Raw genomic sequence first — 19,661 nt, 5'->3', positions numbered from 1 at the left:
GTTGGGCCTCTGGGAGAGCAGATTTTGGAAAGGGAAAAAAACTGCTGGTAATCAGAGGTATGTTGAGTTCTGACACAGAAAAATGAGTTCCACCTGTACTAGGTTTACATGGCAAGGTTTTGCTAGCAGCGGGCTGCAGGGGTGGCCTCTGTGAGAAGAATCCAGAAGCTGCCCCTTGTTAGGTAAGGGCCAGTTTCAGCCAGCACCAAAGGGACCCACTGCTGGCCAGAGCTGAGCCAGGGAGCAACGCTGGTTGGGCCTCTGGGAGAGCAGATTTCGGAAAGGGAAAAAAAAACTGCTGGGCAACAGCAGCTTGGAGAGAGAGAAGAGTGAGAACCAGCCCTGCAGCCCCCAAGGTCAGTGCAGCAGGAGGGCAGGAGGTGCTCCAGGCACGCAGCAGCACTTCCCCTGCGGCCTGTGGAGAGGCCCCTGGTGGAGCAGGCTGTCCCCCTGCAGCCCACGGGTCCCACACGGAGCAGATCTCCACGCTGCAGCCCGTGGAGGAGCCCCCGGTGGAGCAGGTGGATGTGGCCTGGAGGAGGCTGCGGCCCGTGGAGAGCCCCCGCAGGAGCAGGCCCCGGGCCGGAGCTGCAGCCCGTGGAGAGGAGCCCACACAGGAGCAGGGGGTCTGGGGGCTGCTGGAGCAGTTTGATCCTGGGGGATGGACCCCATGGTCCATTGCCTCTTGACCTGGCACTGGGCACCACCGAACAAAGCCTGGTTCCACCTTCTTTTCACCCTCCTTTCACGTATTTATACACAGTGATAAGAGCCACCCTGATAAGAGCCTCCTCTCCTCCAGGCTGAAGAGTCACAGCTCTCTCAGCCTTTCCTCACAGGAAAGGTGCTTCAGTCCCTTCATGGCCCTTCTGTGGACTCTCTCCAGTCTTATAAGCTTGTGTTTTGCTTAGAAGCAAAAAAAGAAGTACACAGACTTAGAGCTGACTGACATCCAGGCATAAAGACATCATATGGTATATAGATCTTGGAGCTAATGCAAGTCTTGTTTTGCCTCTATAATGTTGCAGGTACAAATGTTAGCCTTCCCATCTTCAACATTTTCTGTTCCTGAGCTATTACAGAATTACACCGCCTGGACATATAATATGCTATGTCTTTCCATAGTGGGAATGTAGACAAAGATAAATACAGTTTTACTGCAGTCAAAAAGACCAAGAAAAAGTAACTGTTGTTTGTAGATCATTCTGGACTTCCAAAATCCACCTTGCTAGGATTTTACCCTGTAGCTTTCTAGTTTCTTCCTAAATTTTGTCTTCATAGAATCATAGAATGGCTTGGGTTGGAAGGGATCATCTAATTCCAACCCCCCTCCAAGAAGAACATCTTCAACTTGAGCAGGTTGCCCAAAGCCCCATCCAACCTGGCCTTGAACACTTTCAGGGATGGGGCATCATCAGCTTCTCTGGGCAACCTGTTCCAGTGCCTCATCACTCACTGAGTAAATAATTTCTTCCTAGTATCTAATCTAAATCTACCCTTTTTTAGTTTAAAGCCGTTAGTTCTTGTCCTATCACTACACTCCCTGACAAAGTGTCCCTCCCCAGCTTTCTTGTGGGCTCCCTTTAGGTACTATAAAGTCTCCCCAGAGCCTTCTCTTCTGCAGGCTGAACAACTCCAACTCCCTCAGCCTGTCTTCATAGGAGGTGCTCCAGCCCTCTGATCATCCCTCATGACCATCCTCTGGACTTGCTCTCACAGGTCTATGTCTTTCTTAGGTTTCATTCTGCTTTATCTAGTATATGAAATGTATCATGTGAAATTGTAATAACTTGATTTTAATCTGAGGAGAATGAGATAGAAATTAACTTTATATGGAGTTAGTTCGAAAATAACTGTGTAAACTTTTTCTTCCACAATAGTGTCTATAGCAGACTTCATTATAATTTAATGAAAATTAAATTGTATTTATTAACATGGTTGTGTTTTATTTTGTTGTTGTTTTGTTGTTATGGCAGTCTTTAACAACATTGTTTTCTTATGTCTGCCAAAAATTCTATGTAGCACTGCAAGCAAAAGCTAGCTTATAGGCCTCTTATTCTGAGACACAATCTCATTTAGTTTAATTACATGGAGTACTCTGTCTCGCTTGCCAGCGAGTCCATAACTTTATTCAGATGGTTCTTCTGTAAGGCCCAGTAAGCACTCATAGCATGGTTATGCATGGGTATTTTTTCAGGATTTGGCTTCATTTCAGAAAACACTAAAAAACAGTATTGTGAATGAGAGTTCTGAAAGCCATCCCAAAGCCAATATAACTGATAATTTCTCACAGTATGAGAAACTGTACTTCATCAGCTACTGCTTCGTTTCACACACTGAAATGCCAGGGCTTTCAATTCCATTCCTTTCACTAAGAGTCAACAGCAAGTGGAGTGTCAAGCAAAGAAAACAGAGTGTCAGCAAGGGTACGCTGGCAACAAAAAAAGGTACTATTAGCAAATGTGCAAATGTGCAGTTGTTAATGTTTGAGATGTAATGAAGCCAGAAGAGTTTCTGGATTGCTATGTGGTGGAGCAGAGAAATGAAGAGGTAATGGGTTAGGCGTGAGGAGCCCTGTTCTGCTACAGAGGAGTCAGAGGAGTCTTTACATTTTCTGATAATACCTAAGGAAAAACTGAGGGCAAGAATGTGCCGTTGGGGGATTTTACATTTCACTTTTTAAACCCTTATTTAGTAAGGACACTAACTGAAGATAAACCTGAGAAGTTCTCTGTTGAACTGTAAGAACAGATCTATAAATTTCACAAACTTTTCTCAGATTCAGACCTAGACTGGAAATTCAGACCTAGACTTTCAAAGTTCCCTCCCTTAACATTTCAGTGTGAACAAAGATTACACCAAATTCTTCATGAGACTGAGACCTATTGTATGCTTGGTGAGACTATTTCATAATTTGAGGATATAGTTCAACCACCTGAACATCTCAGAAACTCTTTGGAAATAGTTCTGAGTAATTCTGCCTGATTTTTAATACCTTCCAGGATTTACTGGACTGTAAGAAAGAACAGAAACAAATCCTCTTGTGGAATACTCTTCTTCTCTTCTACAAGAGAGACAAAGTAAAGAAAACAGAAAGCATTAATCATCTGGAAGGGTAGGAAACAGAGCTTAGCCCTGCAATGGGAATTATAAGATCTAGGCCAAACAACCTTTGACAAATTGTGTTCTTGTTTACACAGCAGGGACTTAACTCCTGTTTTCAGGATGGTAAAATGGAAACAAGACCACATAACTGATCTATCACCTGCTTTCCAACTCATATTTTCACAAATGTTTATCAGTTTAAAGTATATAAATATCTTTTTTTTCTAAAACTGAAACCTCAGCCCTTTAGTGTGATGCATAAAATACTAAGGGATTGAGTTGTGGGAAGCACATTGTAAGTGAATACAGAAGACTGGACAGACAAGCAGTAGGGACTCATTTGCACCTCCAAGCACTCCTCCTCCTTAGAGCCCTCTACACACCCAGGAATCCCTGAAGGATTGTGTCGATTGCTGGAAAGGAAGTGAGCAGGAAAGAACAGGGCTGAAGATCTTACAGTGAATGTGGGGCATGGCCATAGCACAGAGGATTCATCTATGTAGAAATGAGCCTAAGGAAATGCAGTGGAGGTGGAATGAGGTTCAGATCCAGAGCAATGTGTGTGAGAAAACTCTTAGTATTAAACTAAGAGTGTGAGAAAGAAGCATTATGCTTCAAAACAAGCAAGTTTAGGGATCTTTTTTTCTACTCTATTGTAAATTGTGATGACAAGTCAAAATTGGTAATCCTAATAGATGTCCAAAGTAATAATTTGTTTATTCAGATAACTCACCAAAATAGTTCTCATAGCCCTTTCAGAATTGAAATAAAATATACTTCTATATTGACAATGGAGTAGGAAATGATCAACAAGGTTGACAACTTTTATATAGAATCATTAAACTAATCTTTATGTTGCAGTGCTGTTGCAGCCTTATTGGGGTTGCAAAGAAGATGAAGAAGGGCAAGAGAGGTTAACAAAGTGATAAAGGGTTTTAAATAATCCTTTTGTGCAATATGCAAACTCCTCTTTCCTGTAGTGCACTAGTAAGGCCTGAATTGCATGGAATGAATAACTTATGCCACTAATTTTGAATTTTTTTGTTCCCATCAGAAGGATTATTTCACAGTGTACATGACATTGAATAATACCTGTTAAATATGGGTTTATGTAGGTAAATAAGTAAGTATAGTAAGATCTATAATCTTTGTACTTACAAATTATATCAAATAGCATCAATTTAGTTGCAACCACACCTTCATGTGATTTGCACCCAATCAGCAGAAAAAAAAAAAAAAAGAAAAAAAACTACAAAAATAAGTACAAATAATAAAACCTCAAAATATACAAATTTTAAAAAATCCATTTTTAAAGCATACTTTTTAGTTGTAGAAAATGCCTATGAATTATATCACTATGATTTTTTTTCTTTTCTTTTTTTCTTTTTTTTTTCCAATATTATTCAATGTAAGAGACAAGGTAAACTTTTTTAATTTTAAACTCCTTGTCTTCAAGGCCAGTTTGGGATCCAAAAAATAAATTGCATTTTGATTGTATAGATTGTATGGTAAATAATGTACAGTGGAATTTAGAGTTATGTTTCAAATGGTTGACAGGAGAGACAATTCCTGTGGTTTTAAAACCATCATAACTACACAGAAATCATTGCTAGAGGAGCAAGGATTGTCCCTTCATAGGACAATTTGAATCCCATAATGCAATACAGAAACAGAGAACATACACCCATGGTTCCTTGTCTCTTCCCTTCAAATATGCAAGCCTCCTGCATTCCTGCCACAATCCATCTTCTTCAGGAACCATAGAGTTAATTCTCTGTTTAACAATAATTCCTTTAGGGTGTCCAGAAAGAGGGGAATGGGAAATCTTGAAGGGCAAAAATTTGGAGGCCTTTAAAATTACAGATTTCCTTATTTGCAGGCAAAGCCCTCCTGCAACATACAGAAACTGAAATAAGTTTCTGTCTTAGCTATAATTGCTCGCTTTACAACTTTGGCTCTGTGGATGGACAAGAAATTCACAATCCTTGGTAGTGCTGTATGAAAAACTAAACATCTTTATCTGCTCTGATTTATGGAAAGATCATTATCTTAATAAATTAATTTATTAATAATGAAGGAATTGAAAAATTTTGCTCTTCAGCAATGATAGTGAAGCTCCATTGATATGAATTGTAAAAGCGGGTACTCCACAAGTAGGAAAAGAAGTCCCTGACTAAATTCAGAACAACATTCCAATCTGAACTGTAATGATACTACTTTAACAAATTACTCATTTTTATTATTACTCCCCCTCTACTGTGTCCTCGTGAGGCTCCACCTGGAGTCCGTGTCTGGGGCACTATCACAAGAAAGATGTGGACCTTTTAGAGCAAGTCTAAAGGAGGGATACAAAGATGATCAGAGGGCTAGAACGCCTCTCCTCTGAAGAAAGGCTGAGAGAGATGGGGATGTTCAGCCTGAAGAAGAAAAGGCTCAAGGGTGACCTTACTGTAGCTTTGCAGTACTTAAAGGGGGCTTATAAAAAAGATGGAGAGCTACTTTTTGGTTTGGCAGATAATGACAGGACAAGGGTGGATGGTTTAAAACTAAAAGAGGGGAGATTTAGATTAGCTGTTAGGAGGAAATTCATCACTCGTCACAGTGGTGAGGCACTGGCACAGGTTCTCCAGAGAAGCTGTGGATGCCCCATCCCTGGAAGTGTTCAAGGCCAGGCTGGATGGGGCCTTGGCCAACCTGATCTAGTGGGTGGAATCCCTGCGGATGGCAGAGGGGTTGGCGTTGGATGATCTTTAAGGTCCCTTCCAACCCAAACCATTCTATGATTCTATGATTATGATTTCTCTTTGGAAAAAGTGCAACTGTTGAATTGTTTTGATTATTTTATTGAAATAATGATCAGTGTTTTAAAGTTGACAGAATGATTCTAATCACTCGGAACTGTCAGAATTTGTTTTTATTATTTGTGTTATTCATTTATATTTGTTTATTTGTACTGATATGAACTGTAGCTAGAAGATTATTAATATATTTTAGATTAGGTTTTAAGAGGCAGATAACAAAAGCTATTTAAATGTAGAAAAGTGCTAAAACACCTTATCATTCAGTGAATCTTTCCTTTAAGAGATTTGACCTCTATCTACATATCTAAAATGATGTTCTACAACAGATGTAGTGTCTCAAAAAATTAAATATAAATCAAAATATATCTATTAGCTGTATTGTTTTGAAAAATGTACATTTGAATATGATTGTATTTCACAGCTAACTCAATTAACTTTAGAGAATAATGGTTTTGAAAGCCTTTTCTGAGGTTTTGTACGAAGGTCACTACCTAAAAGAATTGTATTCTCTTATTAGAAGGCTTTGTTATTATCATGAATTTTTACATGAAGGCTGCATTAATTTTGGTTTGCTCTTCATTTAGATAGTTCTCTAGATAAGAATGTTCTGCATACACACAGAAATTGAAATATATTCTTTAATCAATTTCAGTAAATTGTTCCGTGGCTTGATTGGTACTGTTTTGCTGGAAACAGAATGATATTGTAGGTCCAAGAAAATTGGTTTTCACCATGTTTTAAATGCCAATAGGTATATATTTCTGTTGTACTAAAAAAAAAAATAATAATAATCCTTAGAGAGAGTATCAGCAGATCTAAGAGTACAACATTCAAGTTTAATCATTGTCTTTTGGGCTGGCAAATCTTTCTGTAGCTAGGGGATGGTGTGTGATGGAAATGTTAACATGAAGTTCTGATTTTGTAGATGAGTGACACTGTTGAGCAATGAGATGAACTGTCCACAGTGGTTCCAAAATCTCTTTCCTGAGCAGCAGTGATCAGTTTGGATTCAATCAGGGTGTATGTTCAGGTAAGATGATTTCCCTGTATAAGTTATTTGCATTTCTTCACATTTCTATCAGAGAAATGAACAGAAATCTGCAGGTTAATAAACTCTTCTGTAATCATCATTTCTGTATTCTTTGTGTACCTCACATTGTTATTTTCTTTGTATGCTCAAGCAGCAAAGGCACTGACTTCAGTTGTACCTGTGACTTAAGCTGCGAAAAAATGTCTCAGAATATTTGCTCCTAAATCCCCTGGATTGTTTTGTTTGTTCTCCATCAAAAACACAGCTTATCCCTGTGTTTCTATGAGCATATATCCCCTGCAGCACCTTTCCCGTTTTGAGCTGAACTGTTTTATTGCTTGTAACATTGCATCTTGTTTGCTGCTTTATCAGTTTGCCTGGGGCATCTCAAACTTATTATAGCATGTTAATAAGTGCCATCTGCTGTTCTGTACTATATGATGAAAGATATGGGTCTTCTCGGTGTATCTGCCATCAGTTCTGACTTCCAAACACAGTACTTTTTCTAAAGAATGTAGAACTACACTTACACTAGTATTTTTGCAAATACTTGAGCCTAGATTCATCTCATTTAACTTTAGGGACCTATCTGAGGTACCTATAATAAGAACACAGTTGCCTTTGGTTCACTGAAGAATCAGTGCAGAGAAAGTATGTGTGACATGATTCATCCCATCTAAGATCTGGCACATCCTCTCATGTGTGTCTCTGATCTGTGTCATCCTCTCATGTCTGTCTTTCCCTAGCTGAGACTCCACATACAGAGCCTCAAAGAGATGTATGGGCAATTTAGATATACCAGTTACATGCTGGTGTTAGATGAATTAATTCTAAGTTCTGATATTCTAAAATGTGAATTCTTCAGAGCCACAAATTATTGAAAACCTTGGTCTTCAACAAAGGAAAATAGAAGTTTATTAAACTTCCTGCTTTAACTAGTAACCTCATTCTCAGGGATATCTGTCACTCTATGACAATCACAGATAATAACTGAAAAAGAGATCCCCTTTAGATAGAGTATAGTCCATGTAGAGAATTAGTTGAAAATTTGAAGGTGAAAGGAAGCTTTGATAAGAACTCCCATGAGAAGGTTCACTGTTCTTAGAATGGTAAAGAGGTTAACTGGAAAAAATAAGTAAATAAAAACAAAAAGGACAAAAGTCCTAGAGTTCAGCAAAGATATAATATATCCTGACCTTTGTAATGCTTTTGACATGATGAAACCAAGCTAGATGTCAAAATGGAAGTTGTATGGATTTGAAAGTCATCTGTCCTGCTTTTGATTCATATTAATATTTTCATTAATAGCTAGTGGATTAAGACTATGCTCATCAAAATGTGGATGACTGGAAGCATGCTGCAGGGGATGGAAAGAATTCAAATAATCTTCACAAATTGCAGGAATGATTTTCAAAAATAAAATACAATTCAATAGGAATATGTTTAAAGTATTACACTTGGGAGGGATAATCATCTTCAAAAGACAAGATGTGGGAAATATTTTAATTTTTATTTTTTTATTGTAGTGAGGCTATGATCTTATTTAAAACTGTGTTATTCCAGTGCATTTTTAGAGAAATTTTATTTACGAGATACAATTTTCAAATGTATTTTCAAATGACTACAATTTTCAAATGTATTTTCCGGTTACATTTTCCAGCCTGATTATAGCATCTGTGTTTATTTGTTTGTTTGTTTTATCATGCTTTTTTATTACTCCATAAGATAGGCCATAAAAATGAGAATCTAATGTCCTTTAGATCCACAGTCCTGAACACTAAAGTTACTGGTAAGAGAATAGCATTATAAGCTTCTTTTTCAAGAGGAGATATGACTATCCTTAAAGATTTAACAATTTTCCCAATGTTATTTTTAAAATCTGGAAGAGCTACTTGATCTTTCTTGATCTCCTCAGATCGCTATCAGCAAACAAATACTGGTAGATTACATATAAGCAGATAACTTAATACAGTTTACATTTTTCATTTCTGTTAGTTTTGCCTACCTGGTAAATCTCAAGGATTTTTTTTTCTTTTAAGTTCAACTACAAGTGGCAGGAACTAGGTTTTTATTAGATATGACACCTTCATTAAATGTTTATCAAATCAGAAAGTGTGTAAATATTCTCAGAATGATCTAGACAACAGTTACTGTTATTGTTAGCTCGATGTCTCTGCTATGAGCAGCTTCTACAATAGCTCTGTTATTGCAGGTACCTCCAGACAAGACAAATACATACAAATATAATTATGACTGCAGTGAATAAAAGACTACAAAAGGGGATCAATTGCCTCATATTTTTAGAAGACTTCTAAAAAGAAAAGGTATCATTATTTTGCCATATTCTTTCCCTATGAAATGTCACCATTCTCACCAACTCTGCGCTTCAAGAGAAATATAAAGGGTAATTGGTAGGGAACAGCAAGATTTTCTGTGATGCTTCCTTCAATAAGCTGAGAAAATTGGGTTACACTGTTGGAAGGAATAGTAGGGTTTCTTCATTCCAAGTATATATGAATGCCCTATAAGGTGCTTTAATGTGCTTGTGTCTTACATATTATTCATTATAATTATTCAAAAGACTACCTTGACCTATCGCAAACTGCTACATGATTACATAGGATTGAAAACGTTCCCAACCACATACTGAAAGTTCTGAGTCTGTGTTATTTAAAGCTTTTAAACCGTCTGAAAAGGGCTTACCACTGCTACAAGTCCCTGGTCCATGCTGTCTTCTAAAGTATGCCAAGGATTTGCTTGGGAGAAGGAGGCCTAGTTAACTCAGACAAAACTGTGTAAGCAAGTATCCTATCCATTTATCTACGTAATTCTATTTGTTGTGACTGGGATATTGGGATTGTTCACTAGCAGCTTAATTTACTAATATATATGCAGTCTAAAAGTATGTAGCATTGTCTAAAAATGTGTTAAGTCAATAAACTCAGTGTTCACTGATTAAGAGGAACTCCTAGCAGAGGGAAGCCCATGGAAATATGACCCTTAAAGGACTTCTGTTGCAGCTTGGAAGAAAAAGGTTCCTAATTTTCTGTAGAAATTCTTTTCTCTGTTTTGAATTGTCTGTGCATACTTGAGAGTTAAGGAAATAATTAGTAATTGTTCTTGTATTAAAGCCAAAGGGGATTTCATTAAATAAGTACCTTTTTTTCACCTATTACATTAAATACTTCTGCTCATCTGCTACAAAATTCAGCAAATGCAATCTAAAAGGAGCCCAGCCCTTACTTAGAGAAGATAACCTGGTATCTTTGCAATCATATCATTCTCTGATAAGGGAACTACACCAAGTCTCTGGAACCATCTCACCTCACTTTTAACAGGAGACTCCTAACCTAGAAGAACAGGTGCAACAGACACCTTCTGAATGCAGTGAAGAGATACAGAGAAACAGTGATTCAAACCACCCAGGACCTCAGTTGCTTTCTAAAAGGACCACTATTGTTTACTATTTTGGCTAATAGCTTAGGGTAGCTATAGTTTGAACTCATAAAAGTACTTTAATTAACTGTATCAGAAATAAAATCTCTCTTTCTTTCTTTTAAAATACAATGTTTTCTCGGAATGTTCTGCTTCTGCCACATGTATATAACACAAGGCAGGTGTTTATTCTGCTTAGTTTCTGAGTTCACAAACCGGCTCCAATTCTGGTAAGTTTTCTGTGTTTATTTACCATGGTAGTTAATGTAACAAGGATATAAATGTGAAGATCAAAAATGTGAAGACCAAGAAGTGTTTTAATCCATTGAAAATACAAATGATCTTTTATTACTTTTAGATAAGAGAAATTAAATGCTACAGAAGCATACAGAACTCCAAGAAGTTACCGTCCAACCATCCCAGTATTAAAAGCATGGAAGAACATGAGCATTTCAGCAGACCTCCTCCGGAAAGACGCAGGCAAAACAAAACAAGGGCGAGAGGGAGAGATCACTGTTGAATATGGTTTAGTGTCTAAACAAAAGAGCTATTCTATTTCATATAATCCCTTCTGAATGTACAAAGGATGATCTAGCCAGATGCTAGCTTCACTGTACAACAGTCTTTTTGTACTGGCGGTACTAGAAATAATTGATATCTCTTTAGCATCAGGAAAATGAGCTCTGTTGAATAGTCAGATACAAAAATATGTGTGAATATGTTTTCTTGGGGAACTTTCAACCATTGTGTTTTATAATAGCAAAGAACCGGGTGGTGGAAAGTGATTCTTGCCCAGATCTATTATAAGTGATTTGGCATGGACTAGGCTAGACAGAAGGGAAGGAGGTAAATTTCTTTCTCGTTGCTTGGAGCATCTCTCAGATGCTAAATAGGGAGGCTGAATCCTCAGGCTCCAGAGGATTTATGACTATGCTGGAGTATATCCAACAGAGGATTCATAGGCCATTTCAGCAGTACATGGGCAAATAAACCCAAACCTTCATGACAACTCAAGTTGTGAAGAAACTGGACTCAGGTGAGACAATACAATTAGAAACATATGCTTGGTTTTAAACACCGCAGGCACCTTCTGTAGAAGAGAACAGCTGTCGCTATGACTGCTTCAAAGATCTAAGCACAAAAAAAGGACAAGAGACCTCTATAAAATACATGACAATAATAAAAGTATAGTCCTACTGTAATTTTCTTTTTTTTTTTTTAATTAAGGTTGTGAGATTAAGAGCCAATGCCATTTTTACACTTATTTGTTTTCTCTTGCTCTTTGCTCATGAAGAAAATCCAGTGCATTAAGTTTACAAAGTTTAAACTTTACAGTTAGATCTTGATCATGTCAGTGAACAGAATTTATTTAAAAGCCTTAAGATTTATTCCTGTCTTCCCTATTTATTTATTTACTCAGTATTAGAATTATGCATGACTGTGAATGAGAAACGCAGGCTTCAAAGTATTTATTTCCTGCATGGAAAACCATTTTAGACACCTTAGATTCTCCTAAACATCCTGTGGAAGTAGTTTCATGTGTACCAGGAACTCTGATAGGAATTATAAAGTGCTTCCACTCTTCTCTAAAACTAGGTGGAGGGCAGGCTAAAAACTGTTGGAAAATGACACTAGACACAGGCAACTGAACTTAACCTAGGCACGTACTTCTGGGTGATGTATACCTGTACAGGAGCACTGGACACTTGCAGCCACCTATTGACTAGGTTTCCACTACCTAGGAAGCAGTGGAAGCCATAAGAAACTTAGACAAATGCACATGCAGATGTCACAGATCAACTGATTTAATTTGGAGATAAATCTCAACCTCTGAGCTTGATACAAATGTCAATATTTTATCATTTTTACCTTTTATCATTTGAGATGTCCTAAGCCCTCTTGCCTGGCCTTTGCTACTACTTCAGAAGTAGCTGGGTGTGTTTCAGGTCCTGTGTCATAACTGCCAGGTCTATGTGAACATTTCTTATAGCTTATGTCTCAGATGTATGTATCTAGAAGCTCACTGTAATGAATCAAGCACAGGAATCTTTCTGGTGCTTCCACATTCACTCAGAATTGAGCAACTAGCAGTTACTAAATGTAGACATGGCCAGTTGCCAGTAGCATGAGACATTTGGGGAAAGGTTTGTTATTTCTCTTATATTGCAATTCTAGTATGTTAAGAAAGGAGTAGGCCTTTGAAATAGTTGATAAAATTGTGAAGGACACTTCAAATTTTGACCAAAACCAGAAAATAAGCAAAATTTTATGCTCCTCTTGAATCACCGATACTCTCAAACATTAGCAACAACACTAGATGATATTTTGTTGTTGAATTTTCACAGGGGGAGGTGGTAGGGGAATTATCAGAAGAAATTTTGGTAGACAGAGTTTTATTTTAAAAAATGCCAGAATGTGTTCTTTTTCATTTATTTTTTCTTTTTATATATATATACATATATATATATATAAAGAAATATAAAAAAGAATGTCTTGTTTTGATCCAGTTTCTTACACCCCTACAGGTCCTTCTGCTTTCTTAGACATCTGGACTCGCAGAGAAAGGAGCCATCTGAACAAGTTGTCTTGGCCTGTCATGACAATGACATACACGGAGGCTGTTAGAAAAGAAAGCAGATTCAAAGAAAAAAAGATTAAAATGACACAATGATTTTCCATTGGAAAATGCAGCTTCATCCCATTCAGAATAACCTGTAGGAATGTGGTAGCTTGGATAATATTTCTCCTGGGGGAAAAAGAAAAAAAATCTGATCATTTGATTTTCCTGTAATGATAATATTAAAACATATTTTGTTATACATTCCTTGCTTACATTTAGGCCATTCTGATTTTCAGAAAATGTATACATCATTTTTATCATATTACATACATTTAATAATATTTCAATTATGTCATATTTAGGATGTTTTTCTTTTATCAACATGCAGGTTTCTAAGAGGTCCAAATTTTGGAGGATTGAAGGAAGTGTTCTTTTCATTGATAATTATAGAAATCAAGCTTTTGTGCTAATTTGGAAAGAAAACAAACCCTAAATGCTGGACTTCCCCTCTGAATATGAAATTTTATTGAAAAGTGAAAATAAGGTTTCCAGCCAGCTGTATAACCCTTAATATTTTCCCTTGCTACTACAAGTAAAGCAAATAGAGAAGGGAGGGGAGCCATGTCAGTGCTGTGTTCTCTGCTAATCATCAGTCATCTCTTCCATCCCTGGATCCAAACCAAAACCAAATTATCTGCCACACTGGTGGAGAGAGAAGGTGAATACTGGTCAGCTCGAAATTTTGTAAAAAGAAAAAAAAAATCAGAAGTGATATCTTTCCATCCTCTTTCATGTAACTCTATTGTTCATTCTGTGGAGGTATGTTCATCCTATACCTCCTTATTGAAAACATATACACCAGAAATGAATCTCATCTTTCATGACGTTTCTCTAAAAGTGGTATTCAGAAGTAAAGACTATTTTAATTAGAAGCTTCTAATAGGGCTAAGGTCTATTATGTTGGGCTTGAAAGAAATCGATCCTTTCACAGTGAAAGCATTAGAAAGAATTTCAAAATCCTTTTTCAATCCGTGTGATCTGTGCTGAAGATGTATTCAGCGTGCTCATATCTTTCATCACAGCACAGGGACTTTCATACTAGCATATTAACATTAAGAATAAGTTTATTTTCTTCTGTAAAGCTTTTGGTCAGAATTTATATGCACTGTCACATACTGGGATGTCTCTGTGTATGTTCCATAGCATGTAGAATAATGATAGCATAAACCTGAGGTACAGCATAAATGTCAGCACATTCCCTCAGTTATCTCATATAACCATTTCAGCTTCTTAATGCGTCAGCATAAAGTAGCTGCCTTACATCTACTGTATTCACCTACTTAGAGTATCTGGTAACCCTCTATTCCCGCTGTGTTAGAAAATAATTTACACTGACAACAATTCTGTTTTCCTTTAATAAAATCCTTGAAACAAAACGGTCATATCTGTTGCTTTCTTGTCTAAAAGAAGTATGTGTCATTTATACTGCACCAGACCCTTTGAAAGTGCTTTTCAAAAGCTAATAACTATTTTTCTCAGCACTCAATGCATTAGGATTTATTCATTTGTCATCTGGGTAACCGAAGACATAAGGACAATAAGTGACTTATTCAAGGCTACCCATGAAGTTGGCTTTAGCAATAGGCATAGAATTTGAATCTTTTGTTTCCTTTTCTCTGCTGCTATCTCCACCATTCTGTGGCTAAAAGACTGTTTCATTCTGTTTTCCTCAGAACCCAGGAACTGATTCACCAGAAAGGCAGGATAGAGAATTTGTCCTCTTTTTTTTTTTTTTTCCTCATGTACAGAAACTTTTTCAAAGCTTAGGTTTCTCATCCCAATGGACAGCACTCAAAGCTGTTTTGCTATTTGCTTGTTGATGACCTCCCTCAGATTAAGTGACAGACTCCTGTATATTTCTGTCTGAAAAAGTTCCTTGGGTTTAGGATGGGAGATCACACTTTCCAAAGATGTCAAGTCTCCTTGCCAGTATGCAATTGCTTCAGGCAGGAAAAGTCATCTTCGTTTTATACAGTCCATAAAACATGGAGTGGGATTTGATTATATTAATTTTATATCCTTGTGAAATAAAACTAATCATTTTATTTTCAATGGAGAGGCATAACTGCTTGTACAGCGGTTCATCTGGCCAAATGCAGTCAACCACTTTATGGATGATAATTCTCTTATAGTAGAACTGACTAGTTCAGATGTGGCAATCCACACTGAGACATCTCCTTTTACTAAGACAAATGCTGCCAACAATGAGTTTTGTTACTTCCAGATAATTAAGACCTTTTATTTTTCTTTCAAGCCTAGCCAAAACATGCGCATTAGGAAATATATTTTCTCCTGTACTTCCCACGGAAATTAATAATAATAAAAAAATTAAAAAAAAGAAGTGGAATATATGGAATTCCAGTGGCAAACATTTTGGGGGGAAAAAAATATATAATAACCTAGAAAAAGATGTACACTTTCTTCTTCAGGTAAAGCTAACACTGAACACTGTCTAAAAAACAGGCTAAGACCAGGAAAGTTGCGATAAGGCCACGAAGTGTCCTACAGCTGACAGGCAGCAAACTCTGGTTGGAGAACGTGCCATGAAGATGTCTGAAGAGCACGTGATGTACATGCACAGCACAGCAGCGCACCTCTGTTCAGATCGTTTCCTTAGCATTACTTGCAACTGTGTTATTGAAAGGAGAGATTATGAGTAAAAACAATCTATCAGGAACACTCCCTGGCACGCTTTCCCCCAGCTGACCTCAGTATTGTCTGGGAAAACATGAGTAAGCAAAGGTCAAAATAATGCCTGAGAGGCTTGCTTACAATTAATACTGTAGATGTTTGCTGATCACTGAACCAAACTGTGCCTTAACCTTGTTTTGCTTAGTATGATAGACTTAGCCTAAACATCTAAATTCAGCTTCATCAAGTGCAATGTCCAGTGAAGTCAAAATCCAAGGTTTTGGTCCTGAATAGTCCAAGATTGCATGTAGTTTGTTATCCTTCATGTTATCAGTTACCACAATATTTCTGGTTTTGACTTCCATAGGCAATCCACATTCTGGAAAGAAATTTCTGTGCAATAGTACTGACAAAGGTTGTACCTTGTCTTTACATGATAGGATTCTGTTAATTTCTGAAAGTTAGTTGTTAATTTCTGAAAATTAGCTGTATCTGATCTTATTTCTCTACTACCCTACATGAAATTTCTTCCTTTCATCTTGCTTCACAACTGTATTTACAATATTCCTTTTCTTTGTGGAATTTTTGTATCTAATTGATTTCTCATTCCATTCCAGCCACAAACACAATGGTGTACGTTTATGCGTCCATAAATCAGTATGCAAATGAGGATTGAACAGGCCTACTGTGCAGGTATGAATAGGTCATTGTGGTCATAATTAGCAGTACACCTGCTGAACTTGATGGTTGTTTCTTGTGTCATTGTTATATCGTGTCAGAAGAACCCAAAGCTCATTTCATTACCTAAAATTCCTGACAAATATTTGATAGACAGCAGTGAAAAGGGCAAACTCATATGAATTTTATCTCACTCGGCAATTACCATTTTTTTAAAGGGCAGGTTTAATGCACTGAGGAAAATTCTTAAGACAGATTCTATATTTGTGTTCATTACTTAAAAAGGATGTTTGATAGAAGAATTCATTTACATTATTTCAAAAGGTAAAAAGTTTTCCTTCTTAAGTGATAGTCCTTGTATACCATTGCATTTATGTTAATAATAATACTAAAAAGTTAAGTTTCACAAAACAATTATGAGATGCGTATTGTAATTCTGCAAATTTTTCTAAATAGTTAGTCAACATGTCACTGGCAATTTAAATGTTACTGGCAGTTTAAGCTGTTAATTTTATATACTGATATTCTTGAATTGAGATTACAAAACACATTAAACTTAAAATCTTAAATCTTTGTTACTAATGCAGTCCATTATGCAAATGAAGGCTAACGGTATCCTGGACTGCTTAAGTAACAACCTGGCAGCGTGTCAGTGGAAGTGATTATTCCCCTCTGTTCAGCACTTGCGACACTGCATCTGTACTGTGTCCATCAAAAATGATATTGAAAATTGGGCTAAGTCCAGCATAGGGCCACGCTTGAGGACCATCTAGGAGACTAGAGCACTTGAAAACCAGAGGGATGCTGAGAGATATAGGTTTATTCAGCCTGAAGACAAGAAGGCTGAAAGGGATAGAAGACTACTGTTCAGCTGTCTAATGCAGGATTGTAGAGAAGGAGGAGTCAGGCTCTTCTTGGAGGTGCACAGCAAATATACCAGAACCAGGACAAGTTGCAAAGAGGGAAATTCTGACTGGATATAAGGAAAAAAAGTCACAGAGGTGGTGGTAAAACTGGGGTTCAGAGGGACCTCCATCCATAAAGATATCACAGACTTCATTGAGAAAGATCCCATGCAACCTCCTGTAACATAAAGGATGGTCTTGTTTTGAGTGAGGGTTCGAACAAAATGACCTCCGGACTCCCAACCTAATTTCTGCTATGATTCTATGATACACACCAGCGTAAACATCCCTGCATAATCTCCCCACCTCCTCCTCTCAAGGGGATTATCCTCTCTTTCGAGAACACGTAATTGATCTCACCCGAGAAGTGTAAATGTTCTGAGGAAGAGTTATCTGCATTGTATCATATACAAATTGGTTCTGCATATTAAAAGCAAAATCCTAACTGACCTGCATTGGTACCGCGTCTTGCTTTCCATATCACAGTGCATTACTTGCTGCCAAAGACAGCTTCACATTTTGCTGTGGTAAAACAGTGGTGTGTGCATCCTAAATTTATAATGGAAACTGATATTAATACTGGTGCAGTCTCAGTGACAGACATGCTTTACTGTGCAACTGCAAAGAATGGGGACATGTGTATTGATATAGGCCATGCGATGTGACATATCAAAGCTGTTTTCATTTCTGTACAAAAGAGAAGGCAAGAAGTGGCAGTGAGTGAACATTAGTACATACTGAAGTATGGGGCATTTCCTCTTTCCTGTGTTTTGACCAGATGTTGCCAAATGGAGTAGATGAGGGTATGCAGAAGCCTGAATAGTGCCGTAGCTATCTAAACCTTTGTTAGTACTACTACTGTTTCTATTTCCTCATCAAGGAAATCTTATGCATATCTTATGAACTGCTATTCATATCAGTTCTGGGATACAGTTTTCAAGCAGTTCATGCACTATCTGTATAATATATCCCAGTTCTGTTTCCTGGTAAGACTGAAGAAAGTTCCCAGAGAAGACAATCATATTTTATTTGGGAATGCTTTTAGTACTCCTAGGCCACAATGGATGAGGATGTTTCATCAACATTCTCTAAATACTAATGCTAGAAAAAAAAGCACACTAATCTGAATGGGCCAGGATGCCTGATCAGCAATCTCAATTTGTGAATGAGGATTTAAACAAAAAAACGATAAATAAATAAATAAATAAATAAATAGTAAATAAGAAGGAACAAAAACAGAGAAAATGAGTCAAAATTAATAAAAAGACAGAAAAAATAGCATGAAAATGGTGGATAGGAAGAGACTTTCTAGAAGAGCTTTCTAGAAAATGCAAGGAGTAGAAAAACCCCCAAAAAGTTGAGAAGAAAACTAGGGAAGAAAACACGTCCTGCACTTGGGAATCAGTGTCCTACATTGCAGCTTGAGAAGCCTGCAAGGAAGAGCGTGTGCTGTGCTTTACTCACTAACTTGAAGATATATTATTCTACTCTACAATGCAATGTCAAATGTCTCTTGGAAACCTAAATAGATTATGCCCACTGCTTCATCCCTATCTGCTCCCTGCATTCTCCTTATGATAAGACAGAGATTTATATTCTTATTCTTCTCAGATGGGTGCATCAATCTCTTTTGTCACTTTGCCTGTCCAAATAACAAACCTGCATATCACAGAACTGTTTTAAATGTAATGTTGATAGATGTTGTTTGTGTGCACTTGGCATCAACTTAGTCACTTGCTTACAAACTGCGATCTTCTCAATAAACCCGTTTTCTACCTTTTCCACATTCTAACCATTAAGAATGAATAATAATCATGGAGTCATCATTTGGTACATTTCTAGGAATTCTGTGCTTCCCTGTCATTTGGTAGAGTCACAAAGCTGTTTGGAGCACCCACCATTGCCATTCTTTTTCTGTTTTCAAAAGTCCTGATTTGCATTTTGGGCATAGAAGTGTTGTGAGCACTAAGCTAAGCTGAAGGTTTTCAGTGAAACCCCTGGTCTGATAAAGCACTGAAGAGTGTCCTCCTCCCCCCATCACTACTGCTACCTGCCAGCACGAGTGACAGACATCTTCATCTCTTTTTTCAATTGGAGACTTCTTGCAATACACAGTTTGCACAAGTGGTATTTTATTAATCCTTGTCACTGTAAAGTCACAGGAGGTCTATTGTAATGCATTGTTTATCAGTTTGCTCTTTTCCCTCATGCCCTCACATATCCTTAGAGCAGTGAAGTGGTTAATGCACAACATATTGAATATCCATGGACTCATTTATCTTATACAACATTGTATTCTAAATGTTTTGGGTTTTTTTCTTATATTTTTGGTACTTCTGCTGCAACTATTTCAGTATTATGAGATTAGAGCTCACAGTCATGTGTGATCAGTATATTTATGTAAATATAAGCCCATAAATTTTCCGGGGGGGGGGGGGGGGGAGGGGGGGGGAAAG

At 37.4% G+C, this 19,661-nt stretch overlaps 1 long non-coding RNA gene across 2 annotated transcripts; it reads left to right on the top strand.

Annotated features, from left to right (window-relative positions):
* Positions 1-6,705: 6,705 nt before the first annotated feature.
* LOC136790113 (uncharacterized) lies at positions 6,706-14,518 on the top strand. 2 transcript variants are annotated; one of them, XR_010829399.1, is made up of 4 exons: positions 6,706-6,936; positions 9,149-9,260; positions 10,730-10,896; positions 12,897-14,518. It is a non-coding gene; the product is annotated as an uncharacterized lncRNA (long non-coding RNA). The 2 variants fall into 2 exon arrangements; XR_010829398.1 differs by having other exon boundaries at positions 10,730-14,518.
* Positions 14,519-19,661: the final 5,143 nt, after the last annotated feature.

The sequence above is a fragment of the Anser cygnoides genome, chromosome 1 (assembly GCF_040182565.1).
Source record: "Anser cygnoides isolate HZ-2024a breed goose chromosome 1, Taihu_goose_T2T_genome, whole genome shotgun sequence".
NCBI classification, from domain to species: Eukaryota; Metazoa; Chordata; class Aves; order Anseriformes; family Anatidae; genus Anser; species Anser cygnoides.
This window is presented reverse-complemented; position numbering and strand designations above follow the sequence as displayed.